Source organism: Sapajus apella, unplaced genomic scaffold, assembly GCF_009761245.1.
Source record: "Sapajus apella isolate SASKATOON/1434 unplaced genomic scaffold, GSC_monkey_1.0 scaffold166, whole genome shotgun sequence".
NCBI classification, from domain to species: domain Eukaryota; kingdom Metazoa; phylum Chordata; class Mammalia; order Primates; family Cebidae; genus Sapajus; species Sapajus apella.
In genome coordinates, this window is record NW_022437106.1 from 2,357,416 (window position 1) to 2,367,281 (window position 9,866).

The 9,866-nt window shown below is 53.6% G+C and overlaps 1 protein-coding gene across 1 annotated transcript in view; it reads left to right on the forward strand.

Annotated features, from left to right (window-relative positions):
- Positions 1-1,501: 1,501 nt before the first annotated feature.
- Positions 1,502-9,866, forward strand: part of CSDC2 (cold shock domain containing C2) — a 15,765-nt gene continuing 7,400 nt past the window's right edge. The window contains exon 1 of the mRNA XM_032267210.1: positions 1,502-1,913. The gene's annotated coding sequence lies outside the window, so the exon portion shown is untranslated. The remainder of the gene's footprint in view (positions 1,914-9,866) is intronic.

Genomic DNA, 9,866 nt, shown 5'->3' on the forward strand with positions numbered 1-9,866 from the left:
TAGCCTGGACAACATAGTGAGACTCCACCTCTACAAAATGTTTTTTTGGAAAAATTAGCCAGGCATGGTGGTGTACACCTGTAGTCCCAGCTACTCAAGGGGCTGAGGTAGGAGGATCATTTGAGCCCAGGAGTTGGAAGCTGCAGTGAGCTGTGATTGTCTGAGAGGTTCTGGAGGGGCAGGGGCGTGTAGTGACATTGGGTGGTCCTGGGTTCCAGTACCCCTCTAGCCAGTTGAAAGAAAATAGGCAGCCAGGCGTAGTGGCTCTTTGGCAGCCATACTCCCAGCACTTTGGGAGCCCGAGGCGGGTGGATCACAGGTCAAGAGATCAAGACCATCCTGGCCAACATGGTGAAACTCTGTCTCTACTAAAAATACAAACATTAGCTGGCCATGGTGGCGCACGCCTGTAGTCACCACGTGCTACTTGGGAGGCTGAGGCAGGAGAATCACTTGAACCCAGGAGGCAGAAGTTGTAGTGAGTTGAGATCGCACCCCTGCACTCCAGCCTGGTGACAGAGGAGTGAGACTCTGTCTCAAAAAAAAAAAAAAAAAAAGAAAGAACACAGGCAAGTCAAGTCCTTCCTCCTCTCTGAGCCCCTATTTCTTCACCAGCAAAGGAAGGACGACAAAAATAAATTAATAAATTGTTGTGAGGTTTAAATGAGGGCAAGCCCCCATGGCATCTTAGCTATGTGTACGAGTTACTTATACTTTGCTTCATGGTTTCCCTTTTAACTCCCACCTGCTTTTTATTTTAATTAGACTCCTTTTGAAAATACCAGCCTGCCTCAGTAGTACCAGGAGATACCAGGGGAAGCCTGCCTTCTGTCCAAGCCGAGGCCGAGAAGGAACTGAAAGGAAGAGAAGCTCCTTTGTGGAGGCCTCCTCCAGCCAGCCCTGGGTTTAGGGACATCACATACTCAACCTCCAAAGGCCCTCAGGGGCTGGCCCAAGGTCACACAGCTTGACAGTGCAGAGCACTTCAAAGCCGGGGCATTCGGAGGGGAACGGGCTGGGCACCTGGATTCAATCAGTCCACTCTATTCAGAGCCTTCCAGGCTAAGGGGTGTCCACCTGTACACCTTCAAGCCATCACTCTCTTAGGGTCCTCCTCAATTCAATTTCATGGAAATATTACAAGTGGCAAATAGAGATGAGCACATGTGACTCATCTCCAGCATCTCAGAGGCCATTGAGGGGACAGACCTGAGTGCCATCAGTGTCTGTACTAGCAGAGGACAGGACCACTGAGCGTCCGGAGGGGAGATGAGTCTCTGGGCGTCCCTGGGAACCTGGCTTGTCTTGAGCCCCCCCTCGGGGGGGGCTCCTCTTGGCCCTGACCTCTATTCTCCCAGACTCACCCCCAACCACCCCCACCCACCCCAAGGGCCCCCCCAGTGTGCATTCACTCGCACTCACACTCACCACCCCCCACTTGCTCTCTAATTACCAGGAACGTGGCGCTGTCCCAGGTTCTTCCTCCCCTGCATTCCTCAGCAGCTGCCCTCACTGGGCAGGGCAAATTATACCGTGGCCCAGCCATAAAAGCCACTTTCCAAAAAAGGAAGCTTTAGGGCCCCCAAGAGACGCAGCTGAGCCTCTCACCTGGCGGTGCCTGACTCAGGAAGTGGTGTCTAGGCCAGAAGCCACAGAGCCCGGTCCCTTTAAGCAGGGAGTACAAATTCGCATCCCAGTCCCTCCCTCTTGCTCTCCCTGACGTCAGCTGGAAGGCGTGTGAGTGAGTGAGGGGCTGAGGTACCGCCCGCCAGAGCGAGAGCGCGCGCACGCACACACACACACACACACACACACATCTTCCAGACCCATCCCTTGCCCGACAGCTCCACGCGCCAAAGGGAGGCAGAGCGAGGAGGAGGAGGCAGTGCCTGGACCCCGGCTGCCCAGGAGAGGTGAGGGGCTGGATGGGGGCTGAGAACACTGTGCTAGAAACTGTGGCTTTGGCCAGGCCGAAGGAGAGAGGTACGACGTGAAGGTGGGGGCTGGATCAGCCCAGTTCAGCTTACAGATAGGGTGCTGGATCCCACCTGTCTCTCCCTCCCTCCTCTCCCCGTGACCCCCAAACGAGGTGAGGCTGTGTGGCTCCCGTGGGAGTGTGTCTGTCTGTGTCTGGGACCTGCGTCTGGCTCAGGAAGCAGAGAGCAGCAGATACCTGCCAAGCCGCAGCCTCCTGTCTGGGAAGCAGGGGAGAGAGGACCGCCTTGACCGGAGAAATCCTAGTGCCGTTTCCAGCTGCTGAAAGCAGAGTGCAGCAGGGAGGGTCGCTGGTCTTTCCCCTGGAATGTGGGGCTGGGGCTGGGAAGGGACCGGCTGGGGCAGGCAGACAGTTGGACCTGGAGCATCTGTCTTATCCTGACTCGATTTTTTCCCCAGTGTGATGGGGATAATTGTGTTAGTTGGCTTGGAGAGGTGGCTCCGTGTGGTTATTCTCTTCCCGGGGAACCACCCCACCCCGAGCCCTTGCTTCTTGCCTGCCTGCTGGTCTGCTCTGACCTCCACCCTTGCCAGGGTGCAGCCCCCGGAGGGCAGGGGTGATAAGCCAGGGCCTGCTAGGACACCCCTGTTGTGGGATGCAGGGACTTAGGGTGGCCTTGGCTGGTGCCAAGCCCCTGAGTGGCCTGACCCTGGCACAGGGAGTCCAGGTGGAGATAAGGGGCGACGCTGGCACCCACAAGGAGACAGCAGGTTCCTGCCAAGCTGCCAGCCTGCAGGCTCTTCCCAGGGAGAGGGGAGGGGGACACAGAGTGAGGACAATAATAAATACAGAGTGTGAACTGCTGCATCCACTGAGGGTGGAGGAGGGGACGAGGAAGTATGGCCGGCAGGGGGTGGGCAACCTCTCTGAGAGCCTGGCATCCCACCGCCTGGCTGTGATCTGGCAGGGGCCTCTCCCTGGGAAAGGGGGTCTCCAGCTTTCTGGGGGATGGAGAACTGGTTTCCCAAACCTGACTCCATCCCAGAGTCCTCTGGGCCCTCCAAATTCTGAATGTTTCCTCCTCCCAGCTTTACCCCACCCCGCCCCATTTCCTTGAAGTCTTCTCCAAAAATGTCTGTTTTCCTTATCTGCCTATCTTGACCCATCCTCACCCTCTTCAAAAAAAAAAAAAAAAAAAAGATAGGAACTGCCTGCCTGGTGGCTTGGGAAAGGCCAGAAAACAGTTTTGCCCACAGAGGGCTCTCCCAGGCTTGGAGAGAGATGGCTAGGCAATGCTCATGGAAGCGCAGGGGGATTCCCTGAGGGGGACTTGGGGACACTCTCAGATGGCTGGTGGGGAAGGGACACCTGCCAGCCAGTCTGTAGTAGTGCCCCCAGGGCGGCACCCAGCAGAGGGCGCTCAGGGCCTGGCTGAGCTCTGATACTGGCTGAGCCGGTCATGTCCGCTGTCACAACCAGGGCAGCCAAGACCCAGAGCCTTGTAGGAATGGGGCTTGGGCAGTTCAGACCTTTGTCCATGCTCAGCAGCAAAATGGGAGACTAAGAGTAGTAGGGAGCTCATATCCTTTGGGGTCACACTGATTTGAGTTCAAGTTCAGACGTTCTATGCATGACTTTGACCAGTCTATTCCTCTCTCTAGGGTCTCAAAATGGGAAAGTGACTTGCCTAGGGTCACACAGCCAAGCAGAGGTGGGACTGGTTTGCGAACTTGGCTCTCCCCGTGCCATCCTGGCTTCCCTCCTCCACCCAAGCCAAAGAAGCCCAAAGGCCTTAACCACAGCGGTTCCCCAGGACAGCCTGGGCATGTGACAGGGAGGAGGACTATAGGGTCTCTTAAATAATTAAGCTCAAGTATTGGCTGGGGCAGCGCCCCCAGGCACAGATGCAAGCACACAGGCTGCATGGGGGAAGGAACCAGGTTTAATCAGGTCACCTCAGGCTGCAAGAGCAGCTCAGGCAGTGATGTATTTTAAGGAGCATCTGGGAGGCTGGGGGAGGGGGAGGAGCCGGGGAAGTGTCAGCTCCTGCCCGGGGGTCCTGAGTTGGTTTTCTCACCCTCCTAGGGCCCACTGTACATAAGTCCCCGATGTTCAGGAAGCCCTGCCATCGTCATCCTTGTGTTCCCGTCCTTTCTATTTTTAAGCAACCGTACCCAGCCTTCCCATCTGCTCCCCTGTGATGGGGGCTTGGGGCTGGGACATTTTTATTGGGGGAGTTGTTTTTAAGCTTAGCAGAGCTGGCAAGTGACTCACCCAAGGTCATGGTCTGAGTCAGCGCAAAGCCAGAAATAAAAGCCCGAGTCCTGGCTCCCCAGGAATTCCACACTCCATTCCTCCTTCTCCAGGGGAGGGTGGGTGCTGCCCTTAAGGAATGGCTGGTCTTCACCTCCCTAGACATCTCCAGAGGGCAGACATGCTGCACCTGACCTGCTGTGTGAGCTCAGTGAGCCTCTCAACCTCTCTGAGCCTCAGTTTACTCTTCAGAAGAATGGGTGTACTAGTGGTAGTTATTGCATGGGGTTCTTGTGAGATCAAAATGAAAAAATGGGGCAAAGGGCTTGGCTCATGGTCAGTATCATCAGATCACTAGATGGTGGTTGAGGCTCATGTCAGGACTTCCCAGGCTTCGTTTTAATCATCTGTGTCTACTCCCTCCACTGGAACAGACACAGCCGATTAAGAACTAAGGACAGCTGTCACCCTCACATTTGTTGTCCTGGTGCCTGCAATCAGTTTGATTTCATTTACATGTGTGTTTTGAAAACCTCAGAGGAGTTGTCCTGACCTTCATTAGTCATCTGCACTAGTGATGATGCACATAGCTGAAGAGAAAGGTGAGGCCCAGAGAGGGGCAGGTGCCTGCCTCAGGTCACACAGCACTGGGTGGCTTAGCAGGCTATCTTTCCCAGATCTGCCCAGACTGAGAGAGATTCTCATGGTCAAGAGAGGATCATATGGTCAGGCGTGGTGGCTTATGTCTATAACCCCAGCACAGTGGGAGGCCAAGAGGGGGTGGATCACCTGAGGTAAAGAGTTCAAGACCAGCCTGGCCAACACGGTAAAACCCTGTCTCCACCAAAAATACAAAAATTAGCTGGATGTGGTAGCACGCACCTGTAATCCCAGCTACTTGGGAGGCTGTGTCAGGAGAATCACTTGAACCTGGAAGATGGAGGTTGCAGTGAGCTGAGATCACACCACTGCGCTCCAGCCTGGATGACAGAGTGAGACTCAGTCTCAAAAAAAAAAAAAATGGGCGAGGTGGCTCACACCTTTAATCCCAACACCGAAGCAGTGCCTCACAAGGTCAGAAGTTCAAGACCAGCCTGGCCAATATGGTGAAACCCCATCTCTAATAAAAACACAAAAATCAGCTGGGCGTGGTGGCAGGTGCCTGTAATTTCAGCTACTCAGGAGGCTGCGGCAGCAGAATCACTTGAACCCAGAAGGTGAAGGTTGCAGTGAGCTGAGATTGCGCCGCTGCACTCCAACCTGGGTGACAGAGTAAGACTCTGTCTCAAAAAAAAAAAAAAGGACCATGGCCAGGCACAGTGACTCACACTGTAATCTTAGCACTTACGGAGACTGAGGCTGATCATGAGCCATGATCTTGCCACTGTACTCTAGCTTGGGGACAAAGTGAGACCCTGTCTCAAAAAATAAAAAAAATGAGAGAGGACCATGACAAACATTTCCTACCCCATTCTCCACTCTTTTGGGGGAGATGAGAATTGGAGCAGAGCCCCAGCATGGGCTATGGTTCATCTGCCAAGAAGGCTGAGTCACCACCCAGAGTGCCCCATGACACGCACCCAGCCTCAGGTTATCTCTGAACAGTCTGACGTTTGTTTACCTCCGGGCCCTTTTGTCTGCAGAGTCAGTCAGTTGGGGTCTGGCCTTCTGCAGGGAAATGAAGATGAGTCTGGCTCAGAGCCCAAACACAGGGCCGGGGGTGCAAGGAGATGCACATTCACAGGGGGACCCTTGATGCAGCTCTGTGATTCCTCCCAACTTGTATAGGATGTTACGATGAGCCCCATTTGACAGACGAGGAAACTGAGGCACAAAATGGGAGGGCTGGCCGGGTGCAGTGGCTCATGCCTGTAATCTCAGTACTTTGGGAGGCCAAGGCGGGTGGATCACCTGTGGTCAGGAGTTCAAGACCACCCTGGCCAACATGGTAAAACCTCATCTCTTCTAAAACACACACACAGACACACACACACACACACACACACACACACACACACACACTAGTTAAGTGTGGTGGGAGGCGCCTGTAATCTCAGCTACTTGGGAGGCTGAGGCAGGAGAATCACTGGAACCCAGGAGGCAGATTGCAGTGAGCCCAGATAGCAGCACTGCACTCCAGCCTGGGCAACAGAGCCAGGCTCTGTCTCGGGGAGGGGGGTGAGGGGGGGAGGAAGAGAGGGTCACAAAGCTGGGTTGCAGTGGAGACAGGATTTAAACTCAGGCAGTCTGGGTCCCAGGCTGCCCTCTTACCTGACTGCTGGTTCTGAAGGGCATTATTCCTGGCAGGAGATGGCCCCAGAAGGACACACAAAATGCCCCTGGAGCTGGCCTTTAGCTCTGTTTGAGTGGAAACAAATGTTCTAGAAACATATCAGTTTCTCTGCACTTGGGGGAGTTTATTTTCCCATTTAGTTTCTCAGAGAAAGTTCTTTTGGAAAAACTCCAGCCTCATCTTGGCTGAACCAGGAACAGAATTTATCTTCACAGGAAGAGCACATGTTTACTGTTAGACAGACCTGGAGCTCTGTTACCCACCGTGTAACTTTGGGCAAGTCACTCACCCTCTCTGAGCCTCAGCTACCTCATCTGTAAAATGGAGAAATTGTAATTTCAATTCTATAGGGTAACTGGGAGGCTGAAATGTAGAAAAGAATTTCTGTAGGCCGGGCGCGGTGGCTCAAGCCTGTAATCCCAGCACTTTGGGAGGCCGAGGCAGGTGGATCACGAGGTCAAGAGATCGAGACCATCCTGGTCAACATGGTGAAACCCCGTCTCTACTAAAAAAAAAATACAAAACATTAGCTGGGCATGGTGGCTCGTGCCTGTAATCCCAGCTACTCAGGAGGCTGAGGCAGGAGAATTGCCTGAGCCCAGGAGACGGAGGTTGCGGTGAGCCGAGATCACGCCATTGCACTCCAGCCTGGGTAACAAGAGCGAAACTCCGTCTCAAAAAAAAAAAAAAAAAAAAAGAATTTCTGTAAAGACTTTTGCACAGTACATGGCATTCAGCTAATGAAAGCCTCATTTTCACTTGCCCTCTTTGGCAGCAATGCTCTGGAGAGGGGGGGTCTGAACTGGAGGCTTGCTCCATATCTCCCTGTTCCCTTCTCTCTGGTCTCCCGGGTTGCTGGGCATTGTGCAGGTCCTCCAAGCCCAGGCCCTGGCAGGGCCCAGAGAGGGAAAGGCCCTGTACCAGGTCACACAGTAGGTCAATAGCAAGGCAGGGCTTGGACACAGGACTCCTGGCTTCCCATTCAAAGGCCCCAGAGTCGGATCATGCTGATTCAAATTCTGGCTCAGTCTTTGATAGGTGGTGTGTGGCCTTGAGTGAGTGATTTAACCTCTTTGAGCCTCGGTTTCCTTATCTGCAAAGTGGAGTCATAATAGCACCAGGCTTGAAGAGCAGTTGCAGGAATTAAATAAAACAAGAGACTTCAGAGCTGTGAAGGGTGGGAGATCCTTAGGGAAGAAGAGACGATGAGAGTTAATGGTGGGCTTGGCCCAGCTTGGCTGGGGCTCTCCTTTCCCAACTCCCTCTTCCCTTGACACCCAATTCCACAGCCCTGTCTGGGAGAAGCAGGCTCTCACCCAGCACCCAGCCTCTACTCAGTGCTTCTCACATCCCATCTCCATTCTCATTTGATGCTCAAAAGAGCCCTTGGAGGACAGAGTCTCTCTCTCTCTCTCTATTCTTGTTTTTTTTTTTTTTTTTTTTTTTTTTGAGACAGGGTCTTGCTCTGTTGCTCAGGCTGGAGGGCAGTAGCTTGATCACCACTCACTGCAGCCTCGACCTCCTGGGCTCAAGCAATCCTCCCACCTTAGCCTCCCGAGTAGCTGGGACCACAGGCATGCACCACTACACCTAGCTAATTTTTTTTTTAAGACAGTGTCTCACTTTGTCCCCCAGACTGCAGTGCAGAGGCACAATCTCGGCTCACTGCAGCCTCGACCTCCCCGGTTCAAACGATCCTGCTGCCTCAGACGTCCAAGTAGCTGGGACTACAGGTGCACCACCACCATGCCCAGCTAATTTTTGTATTTTTTGTAGACATGAGGTTTCACCATGTTGCCCCAGCTGGTCTAGAGCTCCTAGGCTTACATGACCCTCCCGCCTGGGTCCCCCAAAGTGCTGGGATTGTAGGCGTGAGCCACCTTGCCGGCTGGAGGAGGATTTTTTGTGATCCCCATTTTCCAGATAAGGAAACCGAAGCTGCAGTGGGAGATGGGGAGAAGCCTGTTCGCTCTGTGTTGTGGAAGCTGCTTGTCTCCTGCCCCTGCCTGAGCTCCTGCCCTGAGGCCGACTCACTGCCTCCTCTTGGTCCTTCCTGTCTTTGCTGTGGCTCTTCTGCCTCCCCTCTGCTGTCTGGTCTCTCTGACATCTGAGAGCCCATCGTGGGGAGGCTGCCCTCAACCCTGGCCCAGAATCATCAGTGGGTCTTTCCCCCATCCCTGCTGCCTACTTAGCATAAGGCCCCAGAGCTGCATGGTCACTTGGGTGGGAGGCCTGGTTGGCCAGAGCCGGCCCCAACTCAGCTGCGTCTCCCTGGTAACCACCGTGAGCTGCATCTCCTCCTCCCCATCCTCCTCTTCCCTCCCTGCCCCTCCATGGCCTCCCAGCACTGGCTGTCACTGCCAAGCACAATACCAGGCCTGGGAAAACTGCAGTCGGGAGGCCAGGATCACCCTGCTTCCTAGAGAGAGGGAGGCAGGGCCTCTGTTCCCATCACCTGCCACCCCTTGCACAGGTGGGGCAGGTGGCACTCTAGAAGTGCACTGCAGGGCGCCTGGTGCTTCCCAGCTGTGTCATCTCGGGTAACTTTGCTGCCCCGTCTTCTTTTTTTGGTAACAGCTTTACTGAGCTATCGTTCACATACCATAAAATTCACCTGCTTAAGGCGTTCAGTTCAGTTGTTTTTAGTACATTCACAGAGTTGTGCAGCCATCACCACAGCCAATTATAGAACATTTTCATTCCCCAAAAAGAAACTCTCTTACCCATTGGCAGCTCTCCCTTCTCCCTCCTCCCCAGCCTTGGTGACCACCAGTCGACTTCCTATCTATGAGGATTTGCCTCAGAGACGGAATCATGCCATCTGTGTTTTTTTGGGGGGACTGACTTCTTCTCTGTGACCTTGCAAACATTCTAGCATAATGTTTGCAGGGTTTATCTAGGGTGTAGCATGAATCGGTATTTCTTCTTTTCTTTTTCTTATGGCCAAGTGCTAGTCTACCATGTGGCTGGACCATCATTTATTATCCATTCATCTGCTGATGGGCGAGGGCTGCTTTCATGTGTTGGCTGCTGTGAATGAGCACTGGTGTGACCATTCATGAACCTTTATGTCCAAGTGTTTGTGGTTGCTTTTTTTTTTTTTCTCAGACAGAGTCTCACTTGGTCACCCACACTGGAGTGCAGTGGTGTGATCTCAGCTCACTGCATCACTGCAAACTCCACCTCCCGGGTTGAAGTGATTCTCGTGCCTCAGCCTCATGAGTAGCTGGGACTACAGGCATATGCCACCACACCTCACTTTTTTTTTTTTTTTGAGACAGAGTCTCACTCTGTCACCCAGGCTGGAGTGCAGTGATGTGATCTCAGCTCACTGCAACCTCCACCTCCTGGGTTCAAGCAATTCTTCTGTCTCAGCCTCCCAAG